Here is a 14,011-nt window from a genome sequence, read left to right on the forward strand (position 1 = left end):
TATCCTGCTTCCTTCCAGCCGTGACGGACATACCGGAAGTAGAAGCATTTCAGCATTAAATCATGACGCACAAACTGGTTAATTCTTGACATTCTTTTTTAAAATTATGCTTTGAAGCTCTGTTTTGATCAAGTACAATATTAGAGAAGTGATATTTTTCCTTTCCTGGCACCGTTGTACACCGTCCTCAACCCTAAAAGATGCACGCAAGTGGATAAACAAATGACTGATCGACTAATTATTTCAAAATGTATCAACAGGCAACCCATTAGGTGTGACATTGAAGAGTCGGAAAATGACATCTTGGGCAAAGCAGGGGAAAAAAAAGGACCACCGGGCGTTTGATGGTAGCGCCTGTCATTCAAGGAACAAGCCTGAATAGTCTCGCTATCATCAAGAAGATTGGTCATAAATAGCCGTCTTCCCATCAGCGTCTTTTCGGGCTGGTTTTCCCCTCGGTGGGGAGCGCGGCGTCCTCACTCCTTCGCTCCTTCGCTTTCTCGGCTTTGTCTTTAGCGCGCGTGTTGCGCTTTGGCCGCATCGTTTCATTAGCAAAACAGCATTTGTGATGCGTCAGCGTCATTAAAAGTGCAAAGTCGTGCTAAATCTGGTAATGGGGAGATTTATAATCCCAAATGTAGCTTGTATCGAGTTAATGGGCAAGAGCGCAATTCAAATACCCCCCCCCCAAAAAAAAATCGCTGATCTTGGAAAATGAACGGTTTTTTTATCCCAATATTAGGAAGTCAAAATGACCACAAAGAAATAAAGAAGAAAATTTGGAAATGGGATGAATGAGTCTCAAGAGCGAAACCTCTTCCCATTCAAATGGACAAACCATCCTGTACTGAAGGAAAACAAACTGTCGTCGATAAATTCGTCTTTCCAAATACGAGCAGGTCAACAAACAACAAAAACGCCACGCCAATTTTGCTAACACGGGGAATCCCATCCTTAAGTTAGCCTTTCATTATTTGGGCCGACTGCTGGTTGCTTCCTGATATATATGACGAATTTTATGAAAATAAATCTTGTTGTTCGTCGAACATCGTAGTCATATGAAATCATGTTTTGTTTTGTTTTTTAAGTCATACGACGAAGAAATCAACAAAGGTTGGATTTTCCACAGAGTTGGATATACGTGCCAGCGCTAGAACAGAATTACACACTCATGGGCACCCGCAGCGGCTCCTCTTGGTGTCTGTTTAAGAGGGAGGAAATTTCATCTGTGCTGTACAGCACATTCGACAATAAAGTTGTACTTGATACTCAATTTTCGAGAAGAAAAAGAGTCACGATGGCCCTTCTTATGTTCTTTCACAATTTGATTGTCGCAGCCGTGAGACACAAGACGACGTATGCTAACGCCAAATCCTCATCCTCGCGCACGAGGGAGGCGTCGACGATTAAACCTCCGCTGCCATGAAACCAAACAGAAGCTGGCGCGTCGCTGTTCAATGTCACATTTTGTCCCCTTGTGCATCGGGTTGTGTGGATATAAACAACCAGCAAGCATTCACTCCTTCACACACACACACACACGCGCACACACACGCAGTCGCCATCTGCTACGCACGTAACCTCGCCGAGTTCGCTTTGCTTCGCAGTCCTGCCGGGACAACACGCTCGCTAATGAATCCATAACTTTTGTTACCACCTCATTAGAGCCGTTTATACTGTATGCGCGCCATGGCGAGATTTACCGCTTTCCAGGAGACGAAAGGCGCACAGTCATCTGCCGGGGCTGGATGGAGTGGCAAGAGCGCAGGTCGAGATGTTGCGGTTGGCGCGCTCGGCCCGCTCCGTCACGCCGTCCATCTGCCCGTGACTGGATTGCAGTCACGGCTCCAAATGTTGGATGAAAACAGCAGACAATAATAAATAGCCTGCCGCTTGCAAAGCCGACGGTATTGGGAATCGCGCCTTGTCGCACGGAAAACTGGACAATTTCACGCCGGGCTGGTGGGAAGACATTAAAGTGAAAGAATATGGACCATCGAAAGAAGTCTCAAAAGATCCCCGATGTGGGAACGCGACTGCACGCAGGTGCAAAGTGAAGCATCGCACCAATAACGGGAGTGAGAAACCGTTCAAGCGCATGCACGGTGACAAAAAAAAAAAAATGTCCTGATGGAGTGTTCCCTCCTCGCAAACGTTTTTCTCAATTTTTTGTTGTTTTTTTATGACAGCTTTTACGTGAATATAAATACTGTACATCACAGGTGTCAAAGTCAAGGCCCGGGGGCCAGATCTGGCCCGCCACACCCTTTTGTGTGGTCCACAAAAGCAAATCAAACACGTCAAGTTCCATAATGCTTGCTAAAGTCTGAACCAAAATTTCAATTTGTCATATGTAATCCACAATAACAATCATTGTAATTGACTTCTGATTGTAAAAATAGTTATTGATCAATTTGTTGTGTAATGTAATGTAATATGTGGCGGTGATTTAAACATGTATATGGTTTCCCAAAATTCATAACGGCCCTCCAAGGGAAACCGTAACTACAATGTGGCCCACGACAAAAACGAGTTTGACACCCCTGCTGTACAGTAAATGCGGTAAAATATGCAAACATCAGCGTTCGATACGCTCGTCGTCTGAGGTCAGGGGTACTTGAAGTCGAAGGTCATACAATGTGGTAGTGAGGAAAAATATGTCCGAAAAGATCCAAATAACAACAATAATAAAGTTCTGCTAGCAACCTAAGCTAAACTGAGTTCCCCCGCAAGATACAAGACCTCAGCGTCTTAGTCAACATACATCAACATAGTTCAACACAGACACTTCTTTGACATAAAATTGGCCTACGGTTTCGACTTGGAATCGACCAAATCGATCGCGCTTACGGGTGATGTCATCGTAGCTGCCTCAGTGTGAAAATCATTTCGGGAATGTCTGATCATGAAGCGAGCAGATGGTTATCAAATGTTTCCATTTTTGTTTATATGACGATAGATAGCGTGAGGGATTTTTTTACTATGGTATGAAATTCAGGCTTTATCATCCAGTTTTTATCGTCGACAGTGAGTTACTCCGTAACCACTAGCCAGGGGTTTGGTGTCATCTTTTTGCATCTGGGGGCCTTACAATAGCAACATGACAAAATTACCCAAAAATGTCGATAGAAAAAAATCCTGAGTCAGGTTGAAATTCCTACTGAGTCACAACATTTTTGAAAATCAGACACCGGGCTCCAGAGAAATTGAGGGTTTTTTTTTTTTGCATTGTGAAAATGGAAGACGGCGGCCATTTGTCACGTTCCACATGAGCACAAAAATATTCCAAGTGCCACTAAACGGGTGAGGATAAATTCCACGCGTTTGCTAGGTGGCCCCGATATCATGAAAGAAAGCCACTTGAGATCGCAACGGGAACAGAAACGCTCATGCCGTTTTGGACGTGAGCTACTGGTGGTGGGAAAGATAATCAGATTAGCGTCCGGCGCGGCAAAAAAAAAATCAGGCAAGAGGGGTTAACTAGCCTCACAAGGTTTACATTAAGAAGCAACCAGTTGGGCTTTGGCGAAGATAATCCCAGCGGCCCCAATGATAACACCCTCCTCTGTTTTTGACATTGACGCGTTTGTGAGAGAGGTTTGTTCGTTCGCGCCGCACAATGCTGCCATTATCGTTAAAATGCCATCAGATGATCACTTAGCATCAATGATGATCATATCGTCATGGAAGGAACATTGCAGTCCCTCATTCATGGGCCCTGGTGCCCGATTTAGCCAGCGCGCCTTGGGCCTGCAGCAAGAGGCTGCGCTATGGTAGGCCATGTAAATGTCACCGTCTCGGAGGCGGAGCTCCGTCGAGCGTGAAATGAATTGTGGCAGAGTTTTTTTTTTTAGGGGGGTGGGGGGTGGCCCTCGCCTTCCCTCGCAGTTCGTCTATATAAAACACCCGGCCCACAATCTGGACCCCCTTCTATTATTGATGGTAAAAGGTGAAAGAATCTCAGCCACTTCCTTGCCGCGATAATTATGTCCCCCAAAGCTGGGCTTTGGGATCAAATAGAAAATCGATTATTATGATTGCTGTCGTGAAATCTGCTCTCTTTGATAATCCAGACTAATCCTCCGGCTCATGCAGCCAAATCAGGATTATTGCTTGTACTACATGTGCACGGGGAGAATGGACATGAAAAGAATGGTTGTGAGACTGAGGTAAACCTCCCAAAATGTGTTTTGTCATATTATGATGTATCACTAAACCAATTCCTCCTCCATACCGTATATTTGCGCCACTTAAAAGATATGATGGTAACCTAGCACCGAAATCTTAGAACATTTATAGCGAGCTACACATTTCTGTACAGTACTTACGCTAGTTAGCTGTATTAACACATTCACAATCTCATGGGTTTGTTTTAATGGTACCAAACCAGCGTTTGTATTCACTCACTTTGTTTCTACTTTGTCTTCACAAGTAAACGCATCACGAACAAGAAGCTTCATCCGTGTTTGAACAGCTGTTGTAGCTTAATGGGGAAGTTAGCGCATCTTACGTGTCTTTATATTGTAAAGTTAGCATAGCTTACATGTCTGTAAATTTCGTGTTTGAACAGCTGTTGTTGAGCTAAATGGGGAAGTTAGCGCATCTTACGTGTCTTTACATTGTAAAGTTAGCATAGCTTACATGTCTGTAAATTGTGAAGTTAGCGTAGCTTAAGTCTGTAAATTGTGAAGTTAGCCTACCTTACGTGTCTGCCAATTGTGAAGTTAGCGTAGTTTACGTGTCTGCCAATTGTGAAGTTAGCGTAGTTTACGTGTCTGCCAATTGTGAAGTTAGCGTAGTTTAAGTGTCTGTAAATTGTGAAATTAGCGTAGCTTACGTGTCTGCAAATTGTGAAGTTAGCGTAGCTTAAGTGTCTGTAAATTGTGAAGTTAGCGTAGCTTACGTGTCTGTAAATTGTGAAGTTAGCGTAGCTGACGTGTATGTAAATTGTGAATTTAGCGTAGCTTACGTGTCTGTAAATTGTGACGTTAGCATAGCTAATAAAACGTCAGCCTTGAAAATGCTGATTTTCAAATGTAACCAGGCAGGATTTATCAGGTCAAGCTGTCAATTCAAGCCTCATGAATACCAAATCCAAGTCAAGTGAAGTCGGGTTTAGTGTTTACTCCTAAAATTGGCAGCTAAAGTCTGACTCCAGTCAAGTTATGGGACTTGAGCTCCCCAGTGGTTTTGCTGTGATAGGCCTGTCTGAGTTTCAAGAGTTTGAAGTTTGCCAATAATCGTTCCTGCCGCAGAGTTAATTCAGTATCGAGGTAAGAAGAGGGCTTTTAGTTTTTGCTGACGCCACTTTGGATATGCAGGACATCGTGAGAGGACGGATGAAAGCAAGGCCACGCTGGGCGCGTTTGATAAAAGGATGCCTTGAGTGCGATTATGCGCGCTGACTTGACAGAGTGTTGTCAGCATCAACTGTTACTTCCCATTCAAAAAGTGAAGGGATCTATGAAATGCCTGCCATCGCAAAATATGACCCTTTTATAATGGCCATTATTCCGTCGACCCTTATCGCCTGTGCCCCCCCCCCCCCCCCCCCCCACCTCACACACCCAAGCGCTGAAAGCAGAAAGCAGGGCTCTTCCTCAAACGGTCTCCACGAGTCCATTTAGAGCTGGACCTTTTGGCGGCTTATCTCAGCCAACAGCTTCTTAAATAAAGCTCCTCGCTTTAAATAAACCCCGCGCCGCGATCACGGAGACTTTCTAGGATGCTCGGTCACGTGACAGTCTGGCCCTCCCAAAGCGACGCTAACAACCTGAATGACATTTGGGAGAAGGCCGAACCATCATTATACAGCTGTTTTGCCTTGTAGAGTTTGTGTTGGAAATGATGGCAGCATTTTAGGACATTTACCGTATTTTCTGCACTATAAGGCACTTTGGATTATAAGGCGCACCTTCAATGACTAGCCTATTTTAAAACTGTTTTCATATATCGGGCACACTGCATTAAAAGTAGCACGGAATAGAAGCTACAATAATGGCTGTGGTTGCGCTTATGCATCCACTAGATGGTGCTACGCTAAACGAAATACAATACAATACAGCTTTATTGATATAGAGCCTTCACAACCGCTGCAGCTGTCACATTGAGAACTGGCCACAAACACGGACATGAAACATATAAATCCAAATGGCATTACAAAACAATGAATGAAAGACAAGTTATGAAGACGATTCAACAAAAAGGCACGCAAACCTTATGGGCTCACATCCACAAGGGGCTAAAAATCCCTAAAAGTCTTGCTTGTCTCCTTCTTCCTTCGTTGAGTGAGTAGTTAACGATGCTTTTGGGATTATCTTTGGTTCATTATAGCTGCGCAGAGCTCGCAAAGTAAGTTGTCTGTTGGAGTGTGTCTTGGCGAATGCGCCTGTCAATTAGTGACGGGCAGAACCCTTTTAGGTTACAATTGCTTCCTGCTAATAATCACCAGTCGATGGCATAGGAACACGAACAGGGAATCAACTCAATTGGGAATGTAAAGAGAGTTACAGTTTCTTTATATTAGGCCCATCGGATTATAGGGCGCACTGTTGGCTTTTGAGAAAAATGAATACGTTTTGGTGCGCCTTATATTGCGGAAAATACGGTAGGTGTGTCATTAGCATTTCAGGATTCACCGATGGTCTTTGGAGTAGCTTACTTGCAAAAAAAAAAAAAAAAAAAAAAAAAGCAGAGCCCCTCGTATCAGTGACGCGCAGCAGCTTTGCGAAACGACACTTTGGCCGAATGTGACTGTGATCACACCCGCCCACCATTCGAAAGCGAATGTCAGCCCTCGGCTTCGGGGAGATCTTCGTCATAACTCTGATTCATCAAGGGCCTCCTCCTACAGCAACAGCCGTCGAGGTAGTTGGCAAAATGAGACGTCGCGGTAGCCGCCGATGATGTCAACACAAGTTCACTGGGGTTAAACGGACATAAAAATCCGGGAATGACGTCTATTGCGTTTGCTCATCGTGCACCGTGTTGCCTGACAGTCTCGACTCGTCCGTATAACTTTCCACGTATCCCAGAATCTTTACGAGCTCCTGTCAAAACCGTTACATCCTGTCAGCGTCCTTTCACGAGAGACGTCAGCCATCTCCACCGATCACTGTCAGGAGAGGAGACAGGCCACGCAAAAAAAAAAAAAAAAAAACCTTCCTCGAGCTTCGGTCTGCATGTCGAATGCGAGCCTGCCGCACAAACACGCCAACAGCGTTTGATGCAAAGTAGGAAGCCAAACAAAGCAACAGCGCACGCGGCTCTTTCGAAAACGTGTGGCTAAACGGAGAAATAAGTCAAGCCCACAATGTTTCCTCTGCAGGAACTTCCGCGATGACTTTTCCTTCCCTTGAGGGGACACTGACCGACGACGGCGTTGTCAATCAGACTGACCCATCAAGCCAGTCGGTGAGCAGTCAGTTTGCATTTGGACTAACAAGCTTGCCTGAGTGCTGGAGCAAAACAGAATTTAGCATGCAGCGGTTGATTCTGGCACAGGAAGGACTATGCATGCGTCTCCGTTGGGGTTTGGCGGGGCCAGAAGCCCCCCCCCTTGGAGGATTGTGTTAGCCAACAATCCTCGTGGCCTTTCGCAGTCCGAGCATGCTCCGGTCGCTGAAAGGCAAACAAAGACCGGCTTTCCTTTGGCCTCCCAGTGGGAATAACGCGGGTAGCCCTTGACAGTTCCGGCACTACGTCTTCATATCTGCAGAAGAGTTGACTCGGGATCTAGCTGGAATGGCGCTACCAGTCAGTAGAACAGATCATAAACCTTTTGCCAATTATTTGGAAATATCCGAAGCCGCCACCAGACTGTTGGTTCGTGTGCAATGGGCACAGGAAAAAAAAAGGTGGAGAGTCCCAAGTCAAGCCTAGAGGCCGTGAGTGGGTAGGAAAGGGAAGCTGCAAAGGTAAACAACGCTTGACGTCAGTGATGCAATAGCATGCGACTTAAAAGCTGCTGCTGCACGCGCAGAAAAACACCCTCCGGCAGATTAGCGTCGAAGCAGCGCGGTGACCTCGGCGACTCTTCAGCTCCGGCGTCATATCGGGGACTTTTTGGATGGACTCCAAAAATTGTGTTGCGAATACAGAAAACCGCTGGCATTGAAGAGGACAGACAGTAAATCCCCTGCCTGGTTTGTGGTTTAACTTAATTTAAGTGGAGGAGCAAGCAGAACAGTGATTTGCTGTAAATAGTCTTTGCTTATGTGGCCCTTCAAACGACATCAAATAACATTTTGATGGCAAAAATCATTTCGTTACAGATCGGCAATTCAGAAACTCACCGTATATGGTGCAGACCCACCACATCAATCGAGATGACAAATCGAGACCACAACGCACACACATGCCCATTCTGCCAACTACCACGACACATATTCTTTACACCAGGCGTGTCAAATCCATTTTTGTCGCGTCGTGGGTCGCATTTTAGTTACCGTTTCCTTTCGAGGGCCATTCTGACTGAAACCAAATGTAAAAACTCAATAATGGTTTATCCAACTATTGTTCAAGTTACTGTAATGAGGGGTTTGGTTCCAAGAAAATGTTGACAATACGTCTCTTATTTATTACATTTGAGATTTTGAAATGTTGGCTGGAGATTTTAGCAGGCATCATGGAAGTAGACATGTTTGATTTGCTTTCGCGGGCCAAATAAAACGATGTGGCGGGCCAGATCTGGCCCCCGGGCCTTGGGTTTGACACCAGTGCTTTACACCATACATGTACAGTGCCGTACTCTATTTCGAGCGGGTGCCTGCTGCCCGAACGAGTTCGACTTCAAGCAACAAAATGATTCGCCCCCTGCTTGTTCGCCTCCACTCAAAAGCTGTGCTGATCTCAAATCAACAATGCAACGCTGCCATCTGATGGCATCTGTTCATCATCACGGTCGGGTAGAACCTTGAATCTCACGGAGAAGCTGGGCGAGACCCTCTTCCACGCGTAACCCATTGAGAAACGCGCTTGAGGAATGTAGTCGTCTCTGGCGGGTCAACGATTGGATTCCCGTTGACGAATATAAATAGCAATAAATAAATTAATACCGGCATTTATTTCTAAAGATTAACTACTTGCGGGTTTTTTTTAGATGACAGCTCAAGCCTTCCTGTGAAACACATTGAATCCCCCTCATGTGGGCTAGTTAAGAAGTTGAAAGTGTCCTTTATGAGCCTTAAACGCCTCAAAAAGGCAGATAATCTGAAAAGGGAAAGGATTAGCACACTTAGCTAAAAAACTGATTCTCGGTTACGCAGAGTGAATCAACCAAAGTGGCTCCACGGGGAAGTTCTCCTCCGTGTTTAGAGACATTACAAATTGTAGCAGGAGCGAAAAAAAATTATTGGACAGGTTTCCTGGGGGTAATACGTTGCTTGATCACTTGCTTGTTTTTTTTTTTGTAGGGGGGGAGGAATTAAAGCAGCCTGCTGACAGCTCCCGCACGACTCTTCGAAGCGGCTAAGTGTGAAGGACTGCAGCAGGATGGAGTCCCTTCGAGCCAAATGGATATCAACAGAAGAATTCCTGTTCTGAACCGCAGAGGGGAGGCCAGACTGGAATTCAAAACGCAGCCCAAAAAGAAAAGAGAACAGATCTGGAAGCCAGGATGCGCGCACTTTGCTGACTCATCAGTGCTGTCATCATCGCCAGCATCATCACAACACCGCTGCGACTCTTGGCCTTGAGGTAATCAAATCTGAGGCGAGACAAGTTAAGATCACGGCCAATCGCGGTCCCCCCGCGGAAAGCCAAAAACAAAACAACTCCACTCAACTGTATTTACAAAAAGACTTTAACCCTTTCGGGGTCAGCGGTTACTACAGTGGACAGCTTATCATGTGATCGGGTTACAGGGCGCATGAAAGGGTGAAAACAACCACCGCTGCAGCAGACAAAGTGCTGGACATCTGTGGTCCGCAGACCGTACCGGTCCGCACAGAAAGAATAAATAACTCGCATGGCTTCCGTTTTATTCATTTCGGAATCTGAAAGCTGTTTTATTTTGAAAAATGACCGGATTCTTTGTTACATCCGTCTACAATATGTCACACTTGACACAGGTCAAGGCGCGCTTGATCGGTTACCGCTAAAATGAAACCCGGGAGCTAGCAAAATGAGTAGAGAACAAAAGGGAAAAAGGCCAAGCGAGGAGACAGAAGAGGAGCCTACGACTTTCAAGAAAAAGAAGGCTCCATTTAATAGACAGTATCAGAAGTCCGACTTAAAATACGGAATTATCTCAAGAGGAGACTCCCACGCCCCAAGCCCACTCTACATAATATGCGGCGATGGTGAGTCATATTTTTCATGCACTTTGTATTTGCCGTGGATCTTATTTTGAAGGCACGTTTAAACATTACCATAGCGACCAGAGAGTGTTGCGGCCAGATAGGACGTTCCTCGTGTCGTGATTCGTGTTGATTGTTCTGTTTCGAAAATTCCACAGTTGTCATGCGGGTCATATCATAATTATTTTGTTGTATTTATCCAATCCCTGAAAATATTGTCTGACATTAGACCGGTCCATAGGGCAAAAATGTTGGGACTCTTTATTCTTTTTTTTTTTTTTACATTATGCAAAACTCTCATTTATTGCGCAATAATCTAATTGTAACATGTATTTGTTCCATATTTTGCTGCATTTTTATGCTTTAGGAAATATTTATGTCTGAATTTTGGGGGGGCTTGGAACGGATTAGGGCATTTACATGGAAAACGCGTCTCGACTTCCAAAATTTTCGACTGAAGAAATTTCTTCCAGAACCAATGAATTTCGTAAATACGTCCTGAACCGTGAATATGTAGCGGACGACTTGCTCAAATGTGAAGGTCTGCAAGGAGGTTTAGCTGTGTGGGTAGGACACATGAAAGGGACTGGTAGGGGAGAAAAAAAAAGGGTGGAGAGTTGAGCACAGAGCCCATCATTATCTGCAGGCAAAGACGCCAAGGCAGCTAATGCCGGCTACGCCGCCACCGCTGCCGCTGCCGCCGTGGCCTAAATGCGGCAGGCGAGAGCCGGGGCGCTGCTTATAACTGGCAGAGCGTGTTTAAGATGGGCGGAACAATCGTCGTGGAAAGAAAAGATCAACTGATTGCGGGCTGCTTCTTTGAGATTTCAAAAAAAAAAAAAATTCCCTGCCTCGCTGTGCTTTTCAACAGCAGGCAAGAAGATAAAGTTAAAGAGGGAGTGAAAATCATTAAGTACGCTTCTTGCTCCACACCTCATTAGTTCAAATGCCGTACGCGACTCGGCTCGGCGTTGCTGTTTTGTATTACTCCAAAGGCGCGCTCGCTTTTGCTAATCTGCTAATGGCTTCTCCATACACGACTGACCTCTTCGCCTCTGTCCTTCCTCGCATCCTTGGATCTTGCTGTCGCCGGAATAACAATCCCCCAACCGGTGGGCCAAGTGCAAAACGATCCAATTTCACTTCATTGGGCCAAAAAATGATTTCGTTGCATTAGCGACGGCTAAATAGTAAAACCTCGACCAATTAAAAACGCTCACTTTCTGTTCGGCGAACCGACTCGGCGTTTCAAAATCGCGCAAGAGAGATCCTTTTCCGTCACAGCTGGAATTGGTCCTGAGAGTCTTTTTACAGATGTGGGCGCTGGTCATTTGCGCCTGATGAATTTCACAAGCGATTGCTTGTGGCGGCAGGTTATTTTTTTTATTTTATTTATTTATTTTGGTGGGGGGGGGCGAGAAACACACATCACAGACGTGGCAGCTTGCAAGGAGGTTCAGCGGTGCGAGAAAGCTGAATGAACTCAAAGGAGCGGAAGATTGATGATGACGATGGTGACGATGATGAGCGAAATAGGGCAGTTCATTTCCACCAAACAAGTGTTTTCAGTTTCTTTTCACATGGTGCAAAAATAGAAGCGAACCAAAACGCAACACAGAAATCGCAACAGCAACCACAGCAAAGTTTGGGCCAACTCGGATTTTTGTTCACTCTGAACGTTACAGTCGACAAGAATCCTGTTTTCTGTGATAATGTCAGCAGCTAAAAACAACCATGAGAAAGAGCAGAATTCTTCCACCAGGAAAAAAAAGGTTGTTTTTTTTGCTTTTTCCCCCATTCACAAGTCATCAGCAAAAGAAGTCACTTTCACCCCCAAAAACACCGGTTTCTGCCCAAAAAGCTGAGAAAATTTGATTTTTGCAAAAAGAAACATGCCAAGGTTTTTCCATCAACTCCATGAAATGAACTGCATCATCATTTCTTGAGATTGTTCTACTATATATATTTCCCTTCCAGAGTCATCAACTCAAAAACTGTGCTGTCAAATACAAAGCGATGAAACGATGCCATCTATAAGTAATTAATGTTATACAAATGGGGGGGGGGGAAATTATGTTCCATTCCTAACTGTTGAAAAACATACTTGACACCAATACAGTAATCCCTCATTTATCGCGGTTAATGGGCACCAAAACCACCCGCGATAAACGAAAATCCGCGAAGTAGCGACCAATAAACATATACAGATAAAAAGTCCGCAAACAGTCCGCGAGAAGCTGCAAAACAACAGCGAGTCACATAGAGAAACATATACAGTACTGTATATGATTTTTTTTTTTTTTAATGAATATGTTTGAAAAAAATCCGCGATGCACTGAAGCCGCAATAAACGAACCGCGAAACAGCGAGGGATTACCGTATTCCAGTTGATTAGATTCCAATTGACAAATAGAAACGTCCATGGCAGTCAAACAGTTTCACACACTCGACACCGCTCAGGAAAATATTTTCCCACCCAAAAATGACAATTTATTGTCGCTGACCGCGCGAGGGAGTGAAAAGCAAAAATTAATTAATTAATTAGTTAGTTAATTAAAAGTGGCGGGGGGGGGGGGGGGAAAAAAAAAAAAAGGGGGGGGGAGCAATAAAATAGCAATTGCGATTCTGGATTTGACGGCTCACCACATCTGGATTTTGGATGCATTTTAGCCACAACCGAATCAGGCTTGAACTGGTTTAGGAGTGGCTATGTAATGGGCGCTAGTGTGAAAGCGCCTTCACTCTGCCTTTTACCCGATCAAGAACTCTTCACCCCCCCCCCCCCTCCACTGACTTGCACCGTTGCTTCGACTGCCTATCAAATAAATTCTCTCGCCCCGTGTAATTAAGTCTTTGAACGCACTTGCAGATCCGACAAGTAATCTCCTTCAACTCTTTTGCCAATTCGAGCACTTTCACGCATTCCCCTTTTCGCAATCAGCCCAAACACGTTCGTGCCGCTTCGAAAACAAAGCCACGAGGGTGAAGCAAACGTGAGGCCAGGGTTGATTCGATGCACACCCGTCGTTGCCTCGTTATCACTTAACACTAAGCGGCTGAGCGTAAAAAACTTTGAAGCATTATATTAAAAAAAAAAGAAAAAAAACACGCACAAGGCAGTGACGTTCACACGCGCACTGAAAACGCTTTGCGCACCAACGTGAGCGTGTTGAACATTTTGCGCATTTTTTTTTTTTTTTTTTAATTGTCTTACCTTGACGACGCAGGTCGGCGTCCGTCTCGCGAGGAGGAAGCCTTGCGCGATATTCCTTCGCGTTGAGACGACTGCGGCGCGGATGCGGTGGGAGGACGTCACTTGTGTGGCCGGCTCCGACACGCCGTCGTAGTGTCCCGCTGCATGGCTCCGTGTGTTCGCCTGCATCACGGAGCGTGCGGGTGTGTGTGCGTGTGTGTGTGTGTGTGTGTGAGAGAGAGAAAGAGGGAGAACACAAGCAGCACATGACGGGTACGAAGCAAAACCCGGACTGGAGTTCAGGGCTCAGCTCGAAGCAAGTCTGCCAAATATGATTTTGCTTTCAAGGCGGCTGATTGATTTTTTTAATGCAAATACAACTGTAGTATTAAAAAAAAAAAAAAAAACGGTTTCGTGAAATGTAATGAAATGAAAAGATGCGCACCCACACAATGAGAAAGAGTACAGTGGTGTCTCAAATGACAGCATCTTGAATGCCTTAGTTCAGGGGTGGCCAACC

General features: G+C 45.1%; 1 long non-coding RNA gene across 1 annotated transcript in view; it reads right to left on the reverse strand.

The window, feature by feature from the left end:
* Positions 1-14,011, reverse strand: part of LOC109524257 (uncharacterized) — a 110,963-nt gene that overhangs the window by 34,842 nt on the left and 62,110 nt on the right. Inside the window, exon 9 of the long non-coding RNA XR_002169929.1 lies at positions 13,513-13,674. This is a non-coding gene — a long non-coding RNA (uncharacterized LOC109524257). The remainder of the gene's footprint in view (positions 1-13,512; positions 13,675-14,011) is intronic.

This window comes from Hippocampus comes, unplaced genomic scaffold (assembly GCF_001891065.2).
Source record: "Hippocampus comes isolate QL1 unplaced genomic scaffold, H_comes_QL1_v1.1 scaffold527, whole genome shotgun sequence".
Taxonomy (NCBI): Eukaryota; Metazoa; Chordata; class Actinopteri; order Syngnathiformes; family Syngnathidae; genus Hippocampus; species Hippocampus comes.